We start from the raw sequence: 10,133 nt of genomic DNA, 5'->3' as shown, positions 1-10,133 counted from the left end.
TGGCCAGAAGAAAAACAATTTACATTTACAGCTCCTACAAACACAGCATCCATCAAGAGTTTGGTGCTTAAAAAAAAAAAAATCTCATGTGGTGTTATCAGCAGACTTTTAAAAATCAGCAAGAAAATATAAAGTTCCCCCAGAGAGAAACTCCTGGGAGATTTTCCAAGAAGTTCACGAGCTCTGGAAAAGAAGTTGCCAGCTCCCGTAATCAAAACGCCCAGGACTGTTTAAAGAAGTTAGCAGTGTGTTTTTCCCTGCACAGCTTTGATGTGGAGGTTCCTGAGGAGGGAAGATGAGCCCACAGTAAGAGGAAAGCTGGAGGTGATTAAAAGGCAGAGAGCAGGAGGGCAGGGCTGCAGCACAGAGCTGTGTCTGGGCCAGCTTGGCTGGCACCAACAGAGCCCAAATTGCTCCCAAGGGGGCCAGGTCAGGTGGAACTCGCCCCTCAGCAGGGCATTTGATGCCTTGTGAGCTCTGGCCTGGGCTCCCCACTCCTGGCACGGTCTCTCTGAGGGCACACTGTAAAAGCAGATTCTCTGCCCCCAGGGCAAGCACCACATCCTGCTCATGGAGAGCACCCCATTGTGGGGTTCTCCAGAAAATAAACACCAGGCTTGCAGTGGTGGTTGTGAAGGACACGGCAAATCTGGGATCCTTGGAAGAGCTGTGGGGACTGGGTTGGGCCTCCCTTGCTCACAAGGAGCCTGAGGCCAGGCCCTTTCCCTGCCACTAAAGCCAAGACTGGGTGACCCCTGTAAAACACTTGGCACTGCTGGGTTGGATAAAGAGCATCAGTCCCACCTGTGGGTGTCTCTTGTACCCACCCCAGGGCTGTGTTTAGCCATTATCTCTTTTATTTGGGTTTTTTAGTGTTTCCCAGGTCTGTAAACATCATCATCCCTCAGTGATAAGGGCTGGGCACCTCACAGAGCAGCTGCCATCTCATCACTGCCAGCAGATCCACATCTGCCCTTCTGAGGGCTTTGAGGAGCCAACAGAACCTGGAGCTGGAGAGGGGAACACACCACAATGAGGTGTTAGGAAAACCATACCAAAACCTTTCAAAAACTCTGGAAGCTGGATAAGGAGCTGGGGACACATTGAGGGAACGATTTCTCCAGCAAGGTTGGTCGTCAGCAAGATCCCTTGCTGTGTTAGACAACTGTTCAGCTGCTTCCTGCACCACTGTGGCGTTATCAAACAAGGATGTCACTTTGCTGTACTGCTGCTAACAGGCAAAGCCATCAGCCTCACCCAGCTCCCTCTGTCACCTCCAGGAGCTCCGAGTCAGACCCAAACGCCCCCTGTGCCCCTCACACACCCAGGGACTGAGGCTCCCCTCAGCTGTCACACACTGCATTCACTGTCTGTACCCAGGCACAAAGTAACAATAGCGTCTCTGCTAATTTGATGAAGCAGAAAATAATGATCTCCACATCATTCTTCAAAAACAGAGCAAGAAATCTGCTTTTCAGCTGGACTGTCCTCTCTGCAAAGGATGATGTCTGCCAAGCCCATTTGTTTGGACTCAGCTTTTCCTCAGCAGAAATTTGAAGAGTCTTGTGTCGTGTTGTTCCACTTAAGCCATGAGGTTTCAAGTTCCTTGCCATCCAAACTCAGGCTACAAAAATTCACTGAGCAAGATTTTAGCCTGCAATGCTCTTGCTGTCAAGTCAGAATGTGGTTTTATTTCTTAGACAAGTGTCTTTTTCTGTTTTAGTAGGTTTCAAGCAGTTGTTTTCACTTACTCCTAAGACACAGAAAAATTGCTGTTTCTTCTCCCCCCTACCCTAAAAATGACATAATCTCCCCTGTACGCTTTCAGTGTAAAATAACCAAGTGCATATGAGGACTAATGGCCCTAAAGGAGCTGGCTAGATCTACTCACTCAATAATCCATGCTTTCAAAAGGCCTGATTTCACAGTTGCAGACACCCCTGAGCAGTTCTGCTGCGAGAGCGAGCACTCGGAGCATCTCCTCCTCTCTCGATATGCTTCAGCAGCTCCCTCTAATGTCAGTGGGGACCCCCGTGTACAGCTCCAGGAAAATTAGACAGCATCAGGCCACATCCTGCCCTCAGATGCACATCCACAGCTTCCAGTGGAGGTAATGAGACCTTCACAGCATCCCAGGGGATGGAAGCTGGTCAGGAGGATGAGGATGCTCCTGGGAGCCAGCGCGTCCATCTCACCCTGAGCTCCATCTGCGGACAGGGTGATGCATCCATGCAGGATGCTGCTGCATGGGAGGGACCCCAGGAGTGGAAGTCCCTTCCTCCTCACCAACTCTGGTCCTAATGCCAGGAGGGAGAGCTGTAGGACAGAGCAAAAAGCATCCAGAGTCCTTGAACGAACCCCCCACTCACATTCATTTCTAATCTGCCAGCGCCCTATGTCCAGCAGTCAGTATTTTAAATTGTTATTAAATGTCTTTGGGGGGATTATAATTTGTATGCCTGATTATACAATGGATATACCTATCTATCTTGTGGTATCACAAATAGCCATACCATAATGATGATTGAAATATATAATCCCCCCAAAGATGGTCAGAACAATTTAAACTTCCCTCTGCTTAATTAAGAGAGTTAGGGGATTAGGTGCATGAATTAAATGGAGGGGAAGGTTTGGTTTATGTTTTTAAAACCCAGTGGAGTCATAGGGAACTGGTGAGGCAGAAGTCAGACTGCCTTGTCCATTCTTCTACTGCCTTGTCTCAGACAGACCTGCCTTTCTGCCTGCCTGACACTGGGAGTTTTCTGCCTTTGATGGGAATAGGAGAACTCTTCTCTTCCATTTTTCAACCTTTCAACCTCTCCAGTGTCTTCTCAGTGTCTCCTAGGGAAAATAGCCTAATTCCATCCCAGGTCACAACCCTGTGAGCACAGAGTGCTCACGGTTTGCATTGCTGAGATGCTCAGAACTCTACTGGCTGTACCAAACCACTGTGCCACCTCCAAGCATGGAGTGACAACAGCTCCATCACCTCTGCATGACCGCAGGGGATGAGGTTTGTTTGGGTGAGCTCCAAAGCCTGTGCACAGAGGAGAAACACTTCAGAAGAGGTTTCAAAAAACCAAGCCCACCTCTCCCGAGTTCCCCTTCCTTCAGGAGATCTGGGATTTGCCAATACCCTGCCAAGCAGAGGTGATCTGTTTGTCTTCTTCATGCTGACAATAAATCAAATCACACCTTGGATGGGGAACTGGAATCAATGGAGTCCCTGCAGCACCGTGCCCCCCTCGGCTCAGCACCAGCCCCCCTCTCCCTCATCAGCCATGCTAACAGGGGAAACCGGGCGGATTTCACTCCCCACATTTACCTGCTCATTACAGAGCCATCCTTGTCATTAGGGGTAAATTAATCAGCAGAGGTGAATGTTTTCGACAAGCCACACTGTTTACTTCAAAAAAGCAGAAACAAAATTAGTGTGACGCGGGGAGAGCCAGGCTCTTGCTGGGCAGAGCAGAGGAGCCCAATCCGTGGGGAAGCAAAATCACTGAGTTGTTATTGCTGACTCGGAGCACAGCCTGGGCACAGGGATCCCTAAGCAGGCAGAGAGCTCCGTGGGGTGCCAGGGAAGGACTCCCTGCACTCCTTCCCCCTGGTCCCTGCTGCCAAAACCCCCTGCCAAGGAAAACCAGGGCTGTCGTGCATGCAGAAGCACCAGGGCAGCTTTGACACCCTGATGCTCACCTCTCTCCACTGACAGATGCCAGGCTGGGGTGTTCCCAGCTCCTTTGCACACTTTAGTCACCCTTAGGAAGGGTCCTTTACTCCAGTCCTAGCCAAACCTTTCAGGCTGGGAAAAAGGCACAGAGACTTTTGCAGCCATCCATAACTCTCTCGATGGGTCTGACCAGATGCAGCTGAACCATTGTCTAGTTAAGAGGAAAAGATCAACCCGGATTTAAGAGGCAGCAAGGCCACCATAACTCTTCCTTGAAGCACAGCCTGCTTGGATTTATGCTCTGCAGCGTGGCAGCAGGAAACAGTTATAACTCCTAGAGATGGTGCTGCTCCTCCTGAGAGGGAGGGTCTCGCCCCAGCCCTTCACAGGAAAGTTTTGGGGCCACACCTGAACTTTGGGCAGGGTGTCCCAAGGTGTAGCACGTGGCTCCTGGTTCAGACCTGCAGGGCCTGCAGCAGGGAAGATATCTTTTCACCCCTTTCTTCTTCTTTTCCTTTTTTGTCTTTGAAATCTCGTCAGTACATCAACACACTTGATAAGGGCAGTGTTGTAGTTACACTTCTTTAATTAAGTGAATAATTAAAAAGAAGTTGATCATCAATTAGTTAATTAAATAATTAATCCATTTTACTTTCATACCCTTTTTTGTTAATCACTGTGGCTTCGGTAATGAGCCTCCTATGGGTTGCTAGGCAACCTCCTCCCGCTTTAAACAATCGGCAGCTGCCGCCCGCCAGCGCGGGGACGCGCGGGCCCGGGGCGCGGGGGCGCGCCCCCTTTGGGGCCGCAGGTTCGAGCCCCGCCTCTGCCACCACCCCCACCCCAGCCGCGACCCCCCTCCCAGCCGCCCCTCGGGAACAGCCGGGGAAAGCGGGAATTCCCCCAAAACCGCCGGAAAACCAAGGTCCGTGCGCTCCGCTGGGCCCAGGCGGCGGGGATGGACCTCGGTGCTAGCGGCTGGCAGGGGATGTGAGGCCGCTCCCGACGGGCGCTGGCACGGCTTCCCTCGTTCGCACCCTGTGCCTTCCCGGGGGGCACAGCCACCTCTCGCCCCTCAGCGACCCCCCCCGTGCCTCAGTTTCTCCGGGAGAGCGATGCCCCTGCGGTCCTTTCGCAGATGGTCCCTGTCCCGTGGGGGTCAACGGAGGGAGCCAGCGGTCCCTGCGGCAGCTCCCCTTCCCTCTGCTCTCCCTCCTTATTCTCCCGAGTTCCTTTTTCTATTTTATTTTTAATTTTTTTCTCCTTTTATCTCTCTCTCTTTTTTTCTTGTTTTTTTTTTTCCCCTCCCTCCTCTGCTGCCAATTGTTTCTCTGCCCCGGGGCCAACCTGTAAATGAGATGTTACATCTGCACCGAACTAAGTAAACACTTTATAAATGAATAAATAAGTGAATAAATAACGAAATAGTAATACCTGAGCCGAGCGGAGCCAGGCGCGGCGGCTCGGCCGAGGACAGCGGGGGCCAGGAGGGACCCCCGGCACCCCGAGCTCCGGGAGCCGCTTCCCGGCGGGATCCCAGCCGGTTTTCCCGGGGTGTCCCCCCTGGTAGTGCCGTGCCAAGGTCCCGTCCTTCCCCGGACCTATCCCGGGGCTCGCAGCCCCTCCAGGGCTCCGGCCGCACCGCCCGGCCCGGGCTGAACTTTGTAATTATAATGGATAACGAGAACAAAGGCAAGAAGCACTCATTGAGTAACTGATATCAATTATGGAAGCAGGCTTTTGAGGCTGGAATAAATGATAGGGGAATTGGCCTGAGAGGGAGTGGGAACAGACATGTTATTATTTACGCCAGATTAAGAAAAGTATCCAATTTGCTGGTCATCTCCTTCCGCTGGGAATCGGCATCAATTTTATTATTGTTCCTCAGATTTTTAATATTCTCTAAATGAATTAAGATCGAGCTAGGTAGTTAGTCAATAGTTTAATGCAATTAATTAACTTCCCATCGCTTGGTTATCTCTGCTCGGGCCCCTTTTCTCTGGCCGGCCCCACTGCTGGGCAGCAGTTTGGGATAAATAAGGATGCAGGCTGGGCTTGGAGCCGGGCTCCGTGTGTGTGTGTGTCTGTGTGTGTTGACTCTTTGGTGTCTAGATTTTTTCCACTGTTCCGTGCATTGTACGACATAACTAGAACTGAAGCAGTACATTTCTTCAAACAATGCCTCCCCGATTCCATTTGTAATGGAATTGGAGGGAGAAAATGTAATTGTGTGTTAAACATGAGGCAGCCATACATGAAGATAAGCAGGGCTGAGTGACTGGATATGGAAATCCAGCGCAGGGACTAGATACTGGAGGTCTATTTTGGAGTTAAATGGCTCATAAAAATAGGAGGCTGGGGTTTATTTATTTATTTATTTAGTTAGTTGCCCGAATATCTATAGGGCTGTGCATGTGGAGCTGAGCCTTGATGGGGGGAGAAATGCAGGGGGAAGGAGTGGGGGGCTGATGGGCGGACAGGGAAAGGGAGAGCGGCCAGCCCGAACGGGGGTCGGGGCTCCCTGCCCGGGGACCCCCGTTCTGGTGGGTTTCCCTTGGAGCCAGCCCCTCCTGGAACAACTTCTGCGGCCCAGGTCAGGACGAGCGGGATCGGGGCTTCCCTCAGGATTCGGGGGACCCGCCGGGGCGGAGGGGCCGGGGCTGAGCACCGGGGGCACACAGGGTGGGGGGCACACAGAAGTGCTGGGGGGCACACAGGGGGCCCGGGCGGCAGACAGGGGTCCCGGGGGCACACAGAGGTGCTGGGGAACACACAGGAGCTCGGGGGGCACAGAGGGGGCCCGGGAAGGACACAAGAGGTCCTGGAGGACACACAAGAGCCCGGGGGGCACAAAGGATCCCGGAGGGCACACAGGGGCCCCGAGGGGCACACAGGAGTCTGGGGGAACACAGAGGTTCTAGGGGGCACACAGGAGCCCGGGGGGCACACACGGGTTCCCAGGGGCACACAGGAGACCGGGGGCACACAGAGGTCTCGAGGGGCACTCAGGGGTCCCGGCGATGCACACGGAGCCTCTCCCCATGCCGGCGCAGCCACCCCGAGGTCCCTGAGGACGCCGGGCCCGTCCCCTCGGGGCGCTCCGTGCCGTGCCGCCCCCGGCCGGGCTGGCAGAGCCTTTCCGGGGGGGCCCGGGGCCGCCCCTTCCCCGCCGGACATCTGGGAACGTCGTTAGGGCCGCTCGGCTCAGGAAGTTTTTCACACTTCACGTCTCATTAACCGCAGGTCTCGGATTCCTTGGGAAAGGGGGACAGGCGGGAGGGCGGCGGCCGCTGGCCCGAGGCGGGGGGGGGCACAATCCATGGCAGAACTCGGGGGGCCCGGGGACCCCTTGGTCCCTCCCGGGGTACCGGAGCTCCATCCATCGCGGGGAACCCCTGGCTGGCCACCCTGCCCCGGCCGTCGGGATGGGTTTGGGGAAGGGAGGGTTCCAGACATGACAGGGGGGACCCTGGCATGGGTTTAGGGCAGAAAGGGAGGCAGACACGGCAGGGGAACCCCGGGATGGATTTGGGGCAGTGAGAGAGGCAGACACGGCAGGGTGACCCCGGGATGGATTTGGGGTGGGGAAGGAGCCCCGGGATGGGTTTGGGGAAGGGAGGGAGCCGGACAAGGAAGGGGGGACCCCGGGATAGGTTTGGGGCAGTGAGAGAGGCGAACACAGCAGGGTGAGCCCGGGGATGGGTTTGGGGCAGGGAAGGAGCCAGATACGACATGGTGGACCCCAGGATGGATTTAGGGCAGGGAGGGAGACAGACACGGCAGGGGTGACCTAGGGATGGGTTTGGGGAAGGGAGGGAGCCCCGGGATGGGTTTGGGGAAGGGAAGGAGCCAGGCACGGCAGGGGGACCCTCCCCGCACGGCCCCGACGGGCCCAGCCCCCGATGCGGGGGGACCCGGGCTCCCCTTCCCTCCTCCGCACCCCCGAGGGCCGCAGCTGAAACCGCAGCCCCTGCTCCCCTTCCCTGCCCTGGGCTCTGCCTCTGTGGGATGCAGCCTTGCGGGGAGGGAGAGCACCTCCCCAGCATCTTAAATGTTTCAAAAGGGTTTGTTCTGTACTTACAGTGAGCGAAATTAAAAAGAAACAGTAAAATATTTGAAAATGAAGTGCATTATGTTTAATAAATATAAAATGAACAAAGGCTGCTATATTGCCAGCAATATCATTTCTTGCCCAGGGGCATTAATAAAGACTGAAAGGTTTGGAAAAAACAATATTTTCTATTAAAATTCTACGGTGCGTTTCAATATTAAAAGGATAGGTGATGAATTTTCAGTGTTACTCAGACGGGGTCAGCGACTAATTTCATTTCTTTCTGGTCAGCATTCTGTCGATAATTAATCAAAAGCAGAGTTTCTTAATGAAACACTTTTCATAAGGTGATAATTAGCAGGAAAGACGCGGAGTGCAGACAGTCACTGGTAGCTGTCTAATAACCAGAATGAAATCAGGGCTGGGTCCAGGGAGTTAAGCAAGAGCTCAAAAAAAAAAAAAAAAAGAAAAGGAAAGAAAAAAAAAAGAGAGAGAAAAAAAGAAAAAAAAATATGAAAATAAAGAGGGAGAAGAGGAGGAAAAGGGATGGAGGAGCCGCCTTGTGCGAAGTCCCGGGAGAGGGCTGTGTTTTCCAGCCCATGCCGATCGCTTTAACACCGAGCTGCTGCAATTTCGCCTCCCGTGCCCCGCGGGGCGCGGAGCGGGCGCGCAGCCCCACGGCCCGGGCCCGCTTTGGGGGGCTGCGAGCGAAGATCTCCCCTCATCCCCTCCTCATCCTCACCCCACGCTTGAGCTCCAGGGCAGAAATCAGCGCAGAGGACACGGCGCCCACCCGGCCTTTCCCCGCCTCATCCCGCACAAAACGCGTGGAAAGAGTAAATGAAGTTAATGAAGAAAATTAGCAGCGATTAGTGACAGCGCCGGGGTCCGGCAGAGCTGTGCTCCGGCCAGGAAAGTGTCTGGTGACAATCACAAAGATACCCCGCGCATAAACAAAAGAAATTAGCCCCCAGAATGATATTAAACAGTATAAAATTAACCGAAAGTTGTAATAAGTGAGGGATTAAAAAGGACCTGGCATTAATTCGTGGGTCTGAAGAGGGAGAGAGGTGTGCTGAACCTTTAATTAATATTTGGCTGGAACATACCTTATTCATAACATTCATTGATGTCGTTACTCCACAAACAGACAGGGATAATTTGTTTAGATAGATAAAAATAACCTTCAGGTGAGATTTTAAATACAAAACCAATCTATCCCTTGCATCTAGTCTGGCACTTAAACAGCAAACCTTTCAATGGGCTTTTTTCTCATATTAATATATTTTTTTTAATCCGAACATGAATGACAAGTACTGCTTTCCTACGACGCCGGGTGTTTTATTATAAAATTCTCCTGAAATGCTGTAAACTTTCAGATAAAGCTGAGAGGCAGGAGGCTGTTGAGTAGATGAGATTATTGATAGTTATTGAAAGTATCCAAATAGGATTTAGAAATCGGGCTCCTGCGCCTTTAATAGAATTCCAGATAATCTTTTATCACAACAAGACACCCATAGAATTATTTAAACAGATTGGACTATTCCAGCAGCAAATTTCAATTATTCTAATGCTTTAATAAATGTGTTGTGTGTGTATTAAATTCAAGCTTCTTAATCCAAATTTTACGATTTAACTGCTCTGATTTTTCATTACAGCTACACCCACATACAGCAATTTACTTCTTTTTTTGTTTGGGTTTTTTTTTAACTTTATCCCAGAGAAACTGATGCCTAAACGAATCGGGCCCTCAAATAAAATACAAAATAAAAACTGACTTAAAAGTGAGTTCCGTACTGCCCAAACAAGAGAAATAAAGAGAAGGCTCTGCAAGACCCTGTGAGGAGTAAGGGGGAGGAAAGCTCAGGTAGGGAAGATGATGGGAAGAAGGAAAAAAAATAAGAAAAAATAAAAAAATAAGAAAAAAAGAAAAAAAAGAGAGAAAAATCAAAACGCAAGAAAATTAAGAGCAGAGGATTGAATTGATGGGATCTGGGGGCTTTGTGGCTGGAACCTTTTGTTTCAATATTTATTTCCTCAGAGGTTAATACCTTTTTTTTCCTTTTTAAACGTAACAGCAGGTGAGAGGGAAAAGCGTGGCCTTCAAAATCTGTCAGCATCAAACCAACTAAAGGAACAGGATTATCAAACAGTGGGAGAGAAACAATATTTTAAATTATCATTAAATTATGGAGACAAGCTCTCGAAAGGAGGAGGGCACAAAACGGATCAGCGGCTTCCCCTGCACACACACACACACACGCAGAGATTCTCTCATAAAGGAAAAAAAAAATAAATAACAACAATAATAATAACAAATAGCGAGGGGCGTCCTCTGTTGAAAGGGGAAAGAGTTAACAGGTTTTTAAATATTAGAAGTGCGGGCTAACGAAGCAATGAAGCCAGGCG

The sequence above is a fragment of the Zonotrichia leucophrys genome, chromosome 14, assembly GCF_028769735.1.
Source record: "Zonotrichia leucophrys gambelii isolate GWCS_2022_RI chromosome 14, RI_Zleu_2.0, whole genome shotgun sequence".
Lineage (NCBI taxonomy): Eukaryota > Metazoa > Chordata > Aves > Passeriformes > Passerellidae > Zonotrichia > Zonotrichia leucophrys.
The sequence above is the reverse complement of the archived record's forward strand: the minus strand, read 5'-3'. Positions refer to the sequence as shown.